The sequence below is a fragment of the Piliocolobus tephrosceles genome, chromosome 12 (genome assembly GCF_002776525.5).
Source record: "Piliocolobus tephrosceles isolate RC106 chromosome 12, ASM277652v3, whole genome shotgun sequence".
NCBI classification, from domain to species: Eukaryota; Metazoa; Chordata; class Mammalia; order Primates; family Cercopithecidae; genus Piliocolobus; species Piliocolobus tephrosceles.
This window is the reverse complement of record NC_045445.1, coordinates 16,259,197-16,270,127: the sequence shown is the minus strand read 5'-3', so window position 1 is coordinate 16,270,127 and position 10,931 is coordinate 16,259,197.

Sequence of the window (10,931 nt, the reverse complement as noted above, 5' to 3'; positions counted from 1 at the left end):
TTCCAGTCAGTGGGGATAGGGATAGGATAGTTAAGAGCTGCCACAGAATTAATAAACATTAATGGTAGTTGATTGGGATAGGTGAAATGTAGAAGAAGGACATTGTGGAGTGTGAGGTAATGATATTGAGTATGGTACTAACCAAACACCGGATTCCGATTTGTAACTTTATGTATTTATTTAATTGTCAGATAAAATAGTATATACAACATTATGTTTCAAAATATATGTACATTGCAGGATGGATAAATCAAGTAATTAACATGCAATTTTTCATGCAGTTGTCATTTTTATGGTGAGAACACTTAAAAATCTAATGTGTTAGCATTTTCAAGAATACTATATATTTTTGTTAACTGTAGTCACAATGTGGTACAATACATTGCTTGAACTTATTCCTGCTATCCAAGTGAAATTTCATAATCTTTGATCAACATCTTCCCATTAATATCACGATGGGGAGGGGCAAAAAGCACTCTTAAATTCCTATCTTAGCTGTATAGTGAATAGTAGTCTTGACTGACTCTGGTGGTGGATAAATAGGCCTCAATTTCCTTGGAAAGGCATATTCTTTAAATGAATTCTTAGCTTAAAATTTGTCCTCAGTTCTATATTGAAACATCCATTTAGTAAACAGGATGTTATCAAGGAAGGAAACAAAATATAATATTCCTTTTCTGATTATTGAAAGGATAATAGTGATGCCCAATATGTCATGAATAGAGGAGGAAATTGGATTCTATTCTTAATTCATTGTTAATGACTAAACTTCACAAAACTACTTAGTTTCCATTATACTTTCTTCTGTGTTAACTGTGGAAACAATGGGGTAAGTCTTACTGTAGAAACCAATTATCTTACATGACACCTTTTAATTCTGTAATTTATTGATCCTCATGAAGTTGAGAATTTGAAACCAAGTTTGGCAGTAAGCAGTTAATTAAAATTGTCTTAGCTTAATGGCAATGTGAATAACTTTGAAATCGTCAAGAACAGAATATGCAAACATCACAACTAGACATAGATGTTTATCTGACTTTAAAGACTAAGTTCGCTGGTAACTCTGTTTTATTGAGCACCTACTATGTGTCAGGCACTGCTCTGACTGTCTCTATACATACAAGATTGGGAATGAGAGGAAGAATAAAAATTATCTGCTTGAATTCAGTTAAACAAACTGTGTGAAAGAAGAGCAAGGAAGATGAATTCTGTCAAAAAGCAAGGCGATTTGTGAATCACCAGTTGCATCCAGTCAGTCAGCTGTTACTTGACTATTTTCAAAATGACTGAATGCAACCAACTGATTTAAAAATCACGAACACTCTGACTAAAGGTCACCTGATTGGTATAAATATAGCCTATTTTCTTTCTTTCCATTGTTCTCTTACAGTCCAAACAGAATAAGAAAAAAACGTTTTGACCAGATCGCATCATATAAAATTAGGGTTAGTATGCAAAGTGGAAAAGTGGTTTTTAAGACTCACTGATTAAAAAGCAAACATTCCTAAGTGTAAAATAAAGTTTCTGATGATTTCTAGAAAACGTATACAATACATAAGTATTTTATCTTAATAAGGAATTTGTAATGAAGCTTAAATGCTTCATTACATTTGATCTTGCTTATTTTAAAAGTATTATTTTTCTGTTGAAATACTGAAGTACGTATGTAGAAATGAGAATATTTCCCCAAGTAACCTAACAATTACAGATTTAGGTCCTACTTTTGAGCTTAACACTCTGCTAGGCACTGTACACTGGAGAGTTTTCCCTTCTTTTCTTTTCTTTTTCTTTTTTTTTTTTTTGAGAGGGAGTCTCGCTCTGTCCCCCAGGTTGGAGTGCAGTGGCGCGATCTTGGCTCACTGCAAGCTCCACCTCCGGGTTCACGCCATTCTCCTGCCTCAGCCTCCTGAGTAGCTGGGACTACAGGCACCCGCCAGGGCGCCCCGCTAATTTTTTGTATTTTTAGTAGAGACGGGGTTTCACCGTGGTCTCGATCTCCTGAACTTGTGATCCGCCCACATCGGCCTCCCAAAGTGGTGGGATTACAGGCGTGAGCCACCGCGCCCGGCCTTTTTTTTTCTTTTTTTTGACAGAAACTCCCACTGACAGTCACCCAGGCTGGATTACAGTGGCGTGATCTCGGCTCACTGCAACCTCCACCTCCCGGGTTCAAGCGATTCTCCTGCCTCAGCCTCCCAAGTAGCTGGGACTACAGTCATGCGCCACCATATCCGGCTAATTTTTTGTTTTTGTATTTTTAGTAGAGATTGAGTTTTGCCATGTTAGCCAGGCTGGTCTCGAACTCCTGACCTCAAGTGATCCGCCTGTCTCAGCCTACCAAAGTGCTGGGATTACAGGCATGAGCCACTGCGCTCGGCCAAGGTTAATTTTTTTTGTTGGTACTCTGCAATGACAGGTTAAGTGAAGTATCTAGGCTTATATTTATTATAATGTTTTTCAGATAATGAAGAGAGAAAGAGAGAGAAGGAGAGAATGATCACCATTTCATTTAATAGGGAAAAGATAGGTAATTAAACTTGAAAGTAGTTTTTTTTTTTCCTTTTAACGGTTTTTAGTTCCTTTTTGAGAATGAAGGATTAAGTGTTGACAGATAATGATCCTAACAGGTATCTGTCATATATCTTACTGGGAAGAGCTCATTGGAGTGAATCCTGGAGTTGAGTGTCAAAGAGGACCTGGGATCCATCCATCCTAGATAAGAGTACAGAACATTAGTTTGTCAAAGGGCATTTAAAACTTGTCTTCCTTAATTCATTTCACAGTTAGGAAAATTGAGGTCCAAGGAGAAAATAAAATGTGTATGATATCATCCAGTCAGTTAGTTGATCGGTTAGGAGAGTCAGGCTAAAATCCGAATCTCTAATCCCTAGTTCAGCACTTTTTCACCCAACATACAGTACCCATGCCGGTAAAATCCAGATATGTCTGACCAGTGTGCTGAACTCTTCTGACTTTTTGAAGAAATGAAATTATGTATCTTTGATTTATCATCTCTATAAATTATTTGTTTTTTAAGAACTCTCATATGTTAATTAGTCTAATGCAGCCATGCCATAATATATGCATATTTCATGAAGTCATGTTGTACACCATAAACATGTATAGTTTTTACTTGTCAATTAAAAAAGAACTCCTCAAATAGCACACATTTTTACATTTAGAATGACTGACTTGCTGTGTGCTAGGTCAGGAAGTTATTGGAATGAAAAAAATGCTAGAAAATGATGAAAAAGGAACAGTCTCAATCTTTGAAAGAGAAACCTCTTGCATTCTTTTGAGTTATGGCATAAATTCCTTTAGAATTTATCAACAGGAGGAAGTAAACACTTGAGAAATCTACTCTCAGTCTCTTCTGTTCACAAGGAAAATCCGATCCTAAATTTCTAGACATTCCTCCAGATTACCCAAGAACCAGTAACAGTCTTTGTGCTCTTCTGGATATCAGGAGAACAAGTCCTTCAACTTTCCAACCAAAGTTTTTCAGCAAAAGAGAAAAAATAAAACAACTCACTCTGATGAGCATCAGCTAAGTGCTCTTTCTGTAGGTAATTGGCTTCCTGGAAGGTGAGTCGGCACTGATTTAGCAATACAAGGCCAAGTGGGTCTTGGCCAAGGGAAAATAAAATGTATCACATTTAGTGTTAAATTAAAGACAGGATCCACAAGCTGAGAACCCACATGAATCAGAGATATGAATCACAAAGCCTGTTCTGTTTATGGCAAATTGGCCCTGAAGACAAATAAAAAATCAATCATTAATTTTCACACTCTGCTTTTGATAGACTTTTTCATTTGAAGGCAATTGCTATAATAATAGTAATAATGGCACCTTATAATTTTACTTTGCAAAGTGCTTTTCTGTCTACTGCTCATAATTCTAATTTCTCTAAATTCGGAGGGGAAAAATATGACTTTTTATAACTGATGCAAAATGACAATTCAAAGGAAATTCAAAGGGATACTAAAGCTCCAATTATATAGTGCCTAGCATAGGGCGATTATGTTAGGAACCAGTGTGGATAACATTTATCAGAATCCGGAATTTTTTATGGGTTGTTTGATATAGTGCTGGCTCAAAAAAGGTGATGCTTTCATTCTGTGAATTATGTTATAGCAGGTTAAAAGTAACTTGTGTGCTTGTCAGTGATGTATCAGTTCAACAGCAAGCAGTAACTGATTACCTTCTGGTTGATTGTCACATATGCTAAACTCTGAAGATTCAAAATCGAGTAAGACATTGGCCATGGCTTTGAGAAAGGAAGGAGATTTCTGGTAGAAGGAATAGCAGATGTAGAGGCCCAGAGATACAAACAATCATGGTTTGTCTGGGGAAATACAAGAGTTTGTTATGGGCAGATCATTGAGTAAAAGGGGGGTGAAGGGAGTGAGGAAGTAACAGAAGATGAAGATAGGACCACATGATAGAGAGGCTTATGGGCTATGCTAAGGCACACAGACCTGAAGCCTAAAGAAGAATGAGCATCACTAAGGGATGTTAATAGTTAATATAGAGGGTGACATGAATTGGTTTCTTTTGCAGAAAAATCACTCAAGTGACTTATGGTTGATGGATTAGAGTGAACCCAAGATTGGAGGTTATGGTAATAATCCACTCAAGAGATGAAGACTTGGGCTTTGACAATAGAAATGAAGATGAAAAGGAAAGGATAGATTTGATGACCTTGACAGGTAAAATCAGAAAACATTGATGATTGAATGTGAGGGCTGAGGGAAAAGGAGATGTCAGAGTATCAAGGTGATCTAAATATCCAACTATCAGCTCTTCATCTTACCCCCAAACTTGTTCCTACTTCAGTCTACCCTGCCTCAGTAAATGACAATTCTATCTTTTCAGTTAGTCAGCCCCGAAACATGAATTCATCCTTGACTTTTCTCATTCTCTCATGTTCCACAGCCCATCTGACAATAAATTTGGTTCCACCTTTAAAACACATACAGAATATGACCACTTCTCACCAACTGCACTGCCACTACCCTGTTTCAATCCATCATCATCTCTCATCTGGACTATTACAACAGCCTTCTGTCTAGTTTCCTTGTACTCACTCCCACCTCAGAACATATTCTCAGATAAATTATCCAGACTGATTCATTTAAATATAAGTCAATCTAATCAGACCACTATTTCTAATTACCAGGTTACAAAAATACATGAAGAGACACAACAAATGACACAAGGAAACAATCAGACGAAGTTTTCCAGGATAACTGGTTCAGGCTCTTCAATAAGTTAATGCCATAGGGAGAAAAAATGCGAGTTGGAGTACTGTTCTACATTAAAAGGTATGTGAGAAGCAAAGCAATCAAATCGATACATGGTCCTTGATATGATTCTGGTTTAAACAAAGCCACTATAAAAGAAATTATGGGGATGATTAGGGAAATGTAAATATCAAATAGGAATTAGAGTTGTTAGCTTTGGTAATTATGATAATTATGCAGAAAAATATTTTACTTATAAGAGATATATACAGAAGTATTTTGGGATTAATTGTCACGATATCTACACTTTAAAATACTTCAACAAAATATACGTGAAGGAATACACTCTGGCATAACGTTAACATGTTACTTCTAGCATAAAGGATGTTTATTATGCTGTTATTTAAACTTTTCTTTATATTTTAAATTTTTTTATGTCAATAAAAGTAGACCATATCTGGATACTCCTCTTCTCAAAATTCCTCCAATGGCTTCCCATACCACTAAGAATACAATTCAATCCTTTTACAATGATCTGAACCTCTCCATCTCTCTGATTTCATCTTCTACCACTGTCTCCCTTATTCACCGTTTCAGGAAGACAGATATCCTTGCCAAGTACTTCCCTTCCTCTGGGCCTTTGCACCTGTTTTTCTAGCTGCCTGGATTATTTTTGTCTCGGATATCCACATAACTCATAGTTTCACGTTATTCAGACTTCTATTTCCCTCATTAGTGAAGGCTTTCTGGATCACTCTTTGCAAAATATCACCCCTTCCATCCACTATTTCTGTGCCTTTACCTTGTTTTATTTTTCTTCTTAACATTTATCACTACCTGACATATAATATTCGTATTTTCATTGTTTGCCTCTCCCCTCCCCATGCCAGCAGACACTTGAATGCAAGTTAAATATTAGCAAAAGCTTACTTGTTTTTTTGTTTGTTTGTTTGTTTTTTTAATTGCTTTCTGCAGTGATGAAATAAATCTTTTTTGAATGAAGTTAGTAAGTAAAGGTGTTTTGGTGGAAAGGCTAAGTTGAGTTTAGGGCATGCTCAGTTTGAGAACTTATAGTTTTATTTCTTCCTTTAAATCTGTATGTCCTTTCTTTCCTTTAGTGGAAATGTCTTGTTCTCTATTTAACTTGGAGAAGTTGTGGTTTTAGATTTTGTGATGAGAAGATAAATAATTTTGCCTCAGTAGTATCTATTTATGTTCACTGAAGAAGGGAGTAATGTCATCAACTAAAAATGGAGCAAAGATTAAAATTAAAATCATGGAGGTTCATGTCTTCTCATTCTATGTACTTCCTTAACTGAAGAAAAGTGAAAAAGACAGAAAGTCCCCTGAGAAAAGGAATATTTAAGGGGCAAAAAGACCAAGAGGAGGACATTTATAAAACAAGAAAATGTGATTAGAAAAAGGGAAGACAGCCAGGATAATCTAGGTATTATGCAAACTAAGAAATATAAGAATTTTTAAAAGGGTATCAGATACCAAATGCCCTAGCATTGGCCATGTAAAATAAAGACATATGAAGACATTTGTTGTCATATGAAGGCAAATGGGAGAAAGGTGAATTGGGGTGTTGGATCCTTGGTTTCAGGAAAGAATAAGAGATACAGAAATAAATATTCAATTTAGGATACTTTTTAAAATAAGTTTTGCTGAGAAGGAAAGAAAAAAGTAACTTGGGCAGAGGGGCTGGATACAATGCTAAAGGAGTGACTTTTCTTTACAATTAGAAGACATTTGAACATATTTTAATGCTGAGGGTGATAACACAATAGAGAGAAATAAATTGAAAATCAAATACTAAGAGAAAATATATGAAGAAACAAGCTTTAGGAAGAAACAACAGAGATGGCCCAAGTGACGGGCTCAAGAGGAAGAAAGACAATAATGTCTATACAATGGGAAAGAAGAATGGATGGGTACAGAGAGAAATCTGTAGGTAGAATATTGGCAAGATAAAGGATTTCATCCTAATTGATTCAATATTAATGTTATAGGAGTTTTTGAAAGTGAGGGAATTTTAGAGAAGCCAAGATTTGGAATAGTTATTTTGAGAAATAGGGATGAACTAAAAATAAGTAAAGGTATTGATAAGTGCTATGAAGGATCCAACTGAAGTAAGAAATCATAGATTTGTAAAATCATTTGTACAAGGTTTTCTTTAGCAGTGCTCAGCTTTCTGGTTATAAAATTGAGGAAGGCAGACTGTGTGCTGAGAATTTGTGAGGCAGGTGCAGCAGCAGAGGCAGTATTGCCTTGTGGTTAATTGTAAAGGTTTTAGTCACAGACAGGGCTTTGAGTTCTGGCCCTGCTAAGTGTATAACTTACATATCCTCCTAAACACTTAAGTTCCTCAACCTTAAAATAGAAGTGATAATAGTAGCTATTTCATGGGGTTAGAAAAATTAGATGAAAGAATCAATGCAAATTGCCTGATACTTAGTAAACCTTCAATAAATGTTATCTAAACACAGAAGAAAAAAAAAGGATAGGAGGAAGTTGAAAGAGCTGGTGAGACAGAAATCCACGTTCTTGACCATGGGCTCCAGGCAGCATTGGGAACAAAATGAGACTCTGGGGTGTGTGTGGGGGGGGGTTGTAAATTAGAGGCAAATGAAGGAGTCATGGATATGGAGTGTGTTATTGAGGCTGAAGAACAGTTGTAAAGGGAGTGAGAGAACTATACAGTAGATAACTATTTGAGACTAGTATTGACATTTCCAATTTTAAAAAATTAAACATTTATTAGTAGTTACAAAGTCTAGGGTAAGGTCCTACAGGGGATTGCCTGAAGTAAAAAGAAGTTGAAAGGCACTAACGTAAGAAGATGCAAAAGTTGTTTTATGTTTGTTTGTTTTCCTTTTTTGAGACAGGGTCTCACTTTGCTGCCCAGGCCAGAGTGCAGTGGCAAGATCACGGCTCACTGCAGTCTCAACCTCCTGGGCTCAGGTGATCCTCCCATCTCAACTTCCCGAGTAGCTGGGACTACAAGTGCATGCCACCACGGCCGGCTAATTTTTGTATTTTTTGTAGAGAGGAGGTTTCATCATGTTTGCCCAGGCTGATCTCGAATTCCTGAGCTCAAGCGATCTGCCTGACTTGGCTTCCCAAAGTGCTGGGAATACAGTCATAAGCTATCACACCTGGCTAGGATGCAAAAGTTTGAGGTTGGGTGTTGAAATTGCCCAAAACTGATGGGAGAAAAAAGGTGGAGAGATGCCAAAGCCTTCAATGGCTACAGACTGTGTATTAATTTCCAGTGACCGGTGTAACAAATTCTCACAAATTGGTAGCTTAAAATAAAAGAAATTTTATCTATCTTGGTTCAGAGTTCAGAAGTCTGTAATCAAGGTTTCTCCAGGGCTGCACTTCCAATGAAGACTCTAGAAGAAAACACTTTCTTGCCTCTTTAAGCTTCTGGTGGCTCCAGGTATTCTTTTTCTTGTGACTGCTTAACTCTAATCTCTGCCTCTATTTTCACATGGCCTTTTTCTTCTTTTCTTTCTGTGTCTCCTTTGTGTGTCTCATATAAAGGCATTGTCATTGGATTTAGAGTCCATGTGGATAATCAAGGATGATCTCATACAGAGATTCTTAATTACATCTGCACAGACTCTTTTCCCAAATAAAGTCACATTCAGAGGTTCCAGGGGTTGAGACATGGACATATATTTTTGGGGGCCAACATTCAACCCACAACAGGCAGTGATTTGACAGTTAAAACACTGATGGCTAAATGTCTAACTACATTTCATCTCTCAGATCCTATGGACACATGTTACAGTTAGTAGAGTTCAAACATAATGTTAATCTCTGTTTTGATGATGCAAGAACTTTTTACTTTTGCAAATACTTTCTAGCTTTCATTACTGGAGACAATATACTTAAGAACAGTGGTAATACTAAACTGCATATTCATGAGAGATCATTAATAAAAAACCTATTACATATATCTGTGGCAATTCTAATTGATTCCTGGGTTCAATGGATCCAGCTATCTTGTCTAAGAGTACTTAAAATACTTTCACATTATTTTGTTATTTGTCAGCTAAATAATGAAGGGATGAACAAATGTGGCCTGTGAGAATGCTGTGGTCAAGGGTAGGGGGTAGATCAACTAGGGAGTAAAGGGAGCAAGAAAAGAGAGGCTGAGGTTGGGGCTACTATCTCAGTCCAACTTCAGTCCCCTGGAACCAAGGTGTACACCCTCCTTATTTGGTCCTGAAGTTAGAATTTGATAGGTAGATTAAACTGAACTTTAGGGGATATTGCCCCTTTTGTGGAAGGTCACCAGAGTTTGTTCTATCACCTTGAGTTCTATTTTTCTGGAGTGATGAATAATCATCTAATGAAGGAATGTTTCAGTGTTACCTAAATTCTCACTAGACTTGTTGATGAATCAGACATTGAATCTATTCATTTAAAAAATGATAAGTAAAAGTTACAAGGAAATCTGAAATGTCCCTGCTGTCCAATAAACTCCATCTCCTCCCAGAAGGGAGATCACAAGATCTAAATGTGGTTTGATGAGAATGGTGGCCTGGTTGAGGGAGGGCATGGAAAGGTCATAAACTCTGTTAACAAAGGAATGTCCCATCCACTCTACATGCACCAAATCAAGTATTAAGTGGTCGAGTCACTATCTCTCTGGACATATCTGAAGAAGTTGGCAAGGGCCAATTCCAGTTCTCCTTTTCCTGGACTCTGACATGACTGCCCTTCAATTTATCTTGTCATTACATTATCCTTCCTACTTTAATAGATTTGCAGAACCTTTTATCACTTCCAAGTTGACAATTTATTTTATGCTGATTGCATTGAAGGTTGGTGGCTTCCTAGGAAGACGCTTTACTCTTGTTAGTAATACGTCACCCTGCTGGATGGGTAACTTCAGGGAAGTCTTCCAGTAGCCAGCTGCTTTCATTCACAGGCAAGTTTTAATCTGAAAAGATCCCATTTCGAATGCTTTTCTTTTTCATCCTTTTTATTCTTTCATGTCCAGCTTGGTTCCACATCATCGTAGCTACTTTCATCCTTCTGGAGATTATTCATAAACCAAATATATGCAACCAGGATGTCTACTGCTCATGATACGCAATTTTCCATAAAGGTCATTGTTTACACTTTTCTTTCATATGCAAAAACATAAAATATACAAGTTATAACACGTAAAATATACAAGTTGAAATGTTCCAGTGAATCTTTACTAGACAACTTTCATGGAGACAATATTTTGTGGATTGCATAGCAATTAACACCAAATCATCATATCATTAGAGATGGCCTCATAAAATTCCTTCATTCTGTGCTGTACAGAACAAATCAATAAATGTTATGCTTCTTTTCCAAGATTTTCCAGTGAGGTCAGTTGTGATTCAGGGTAAACAAGAGAGCATCTAGGACAGTTAAGATATGTGGGGGCACTTGTAACTTCCACATCTCCTCAAATCAGGGCTATCTAAATTTATCTGGAAATTTAATGCTTGATCAATGTTTGCTAGTGAACATATCATTATTAGAAAAAGAATCATACCATCAGTTACATCTAATGTGGCAATTCTTAACACATTTAATCTTACTTTTGAAGAAATCTTAAAGAAAGCAGGTGAAAGGGGAAGATGGGCTAACATATGCATTATATATCTTCTTGTTGCATTGGAAACACATGTGCA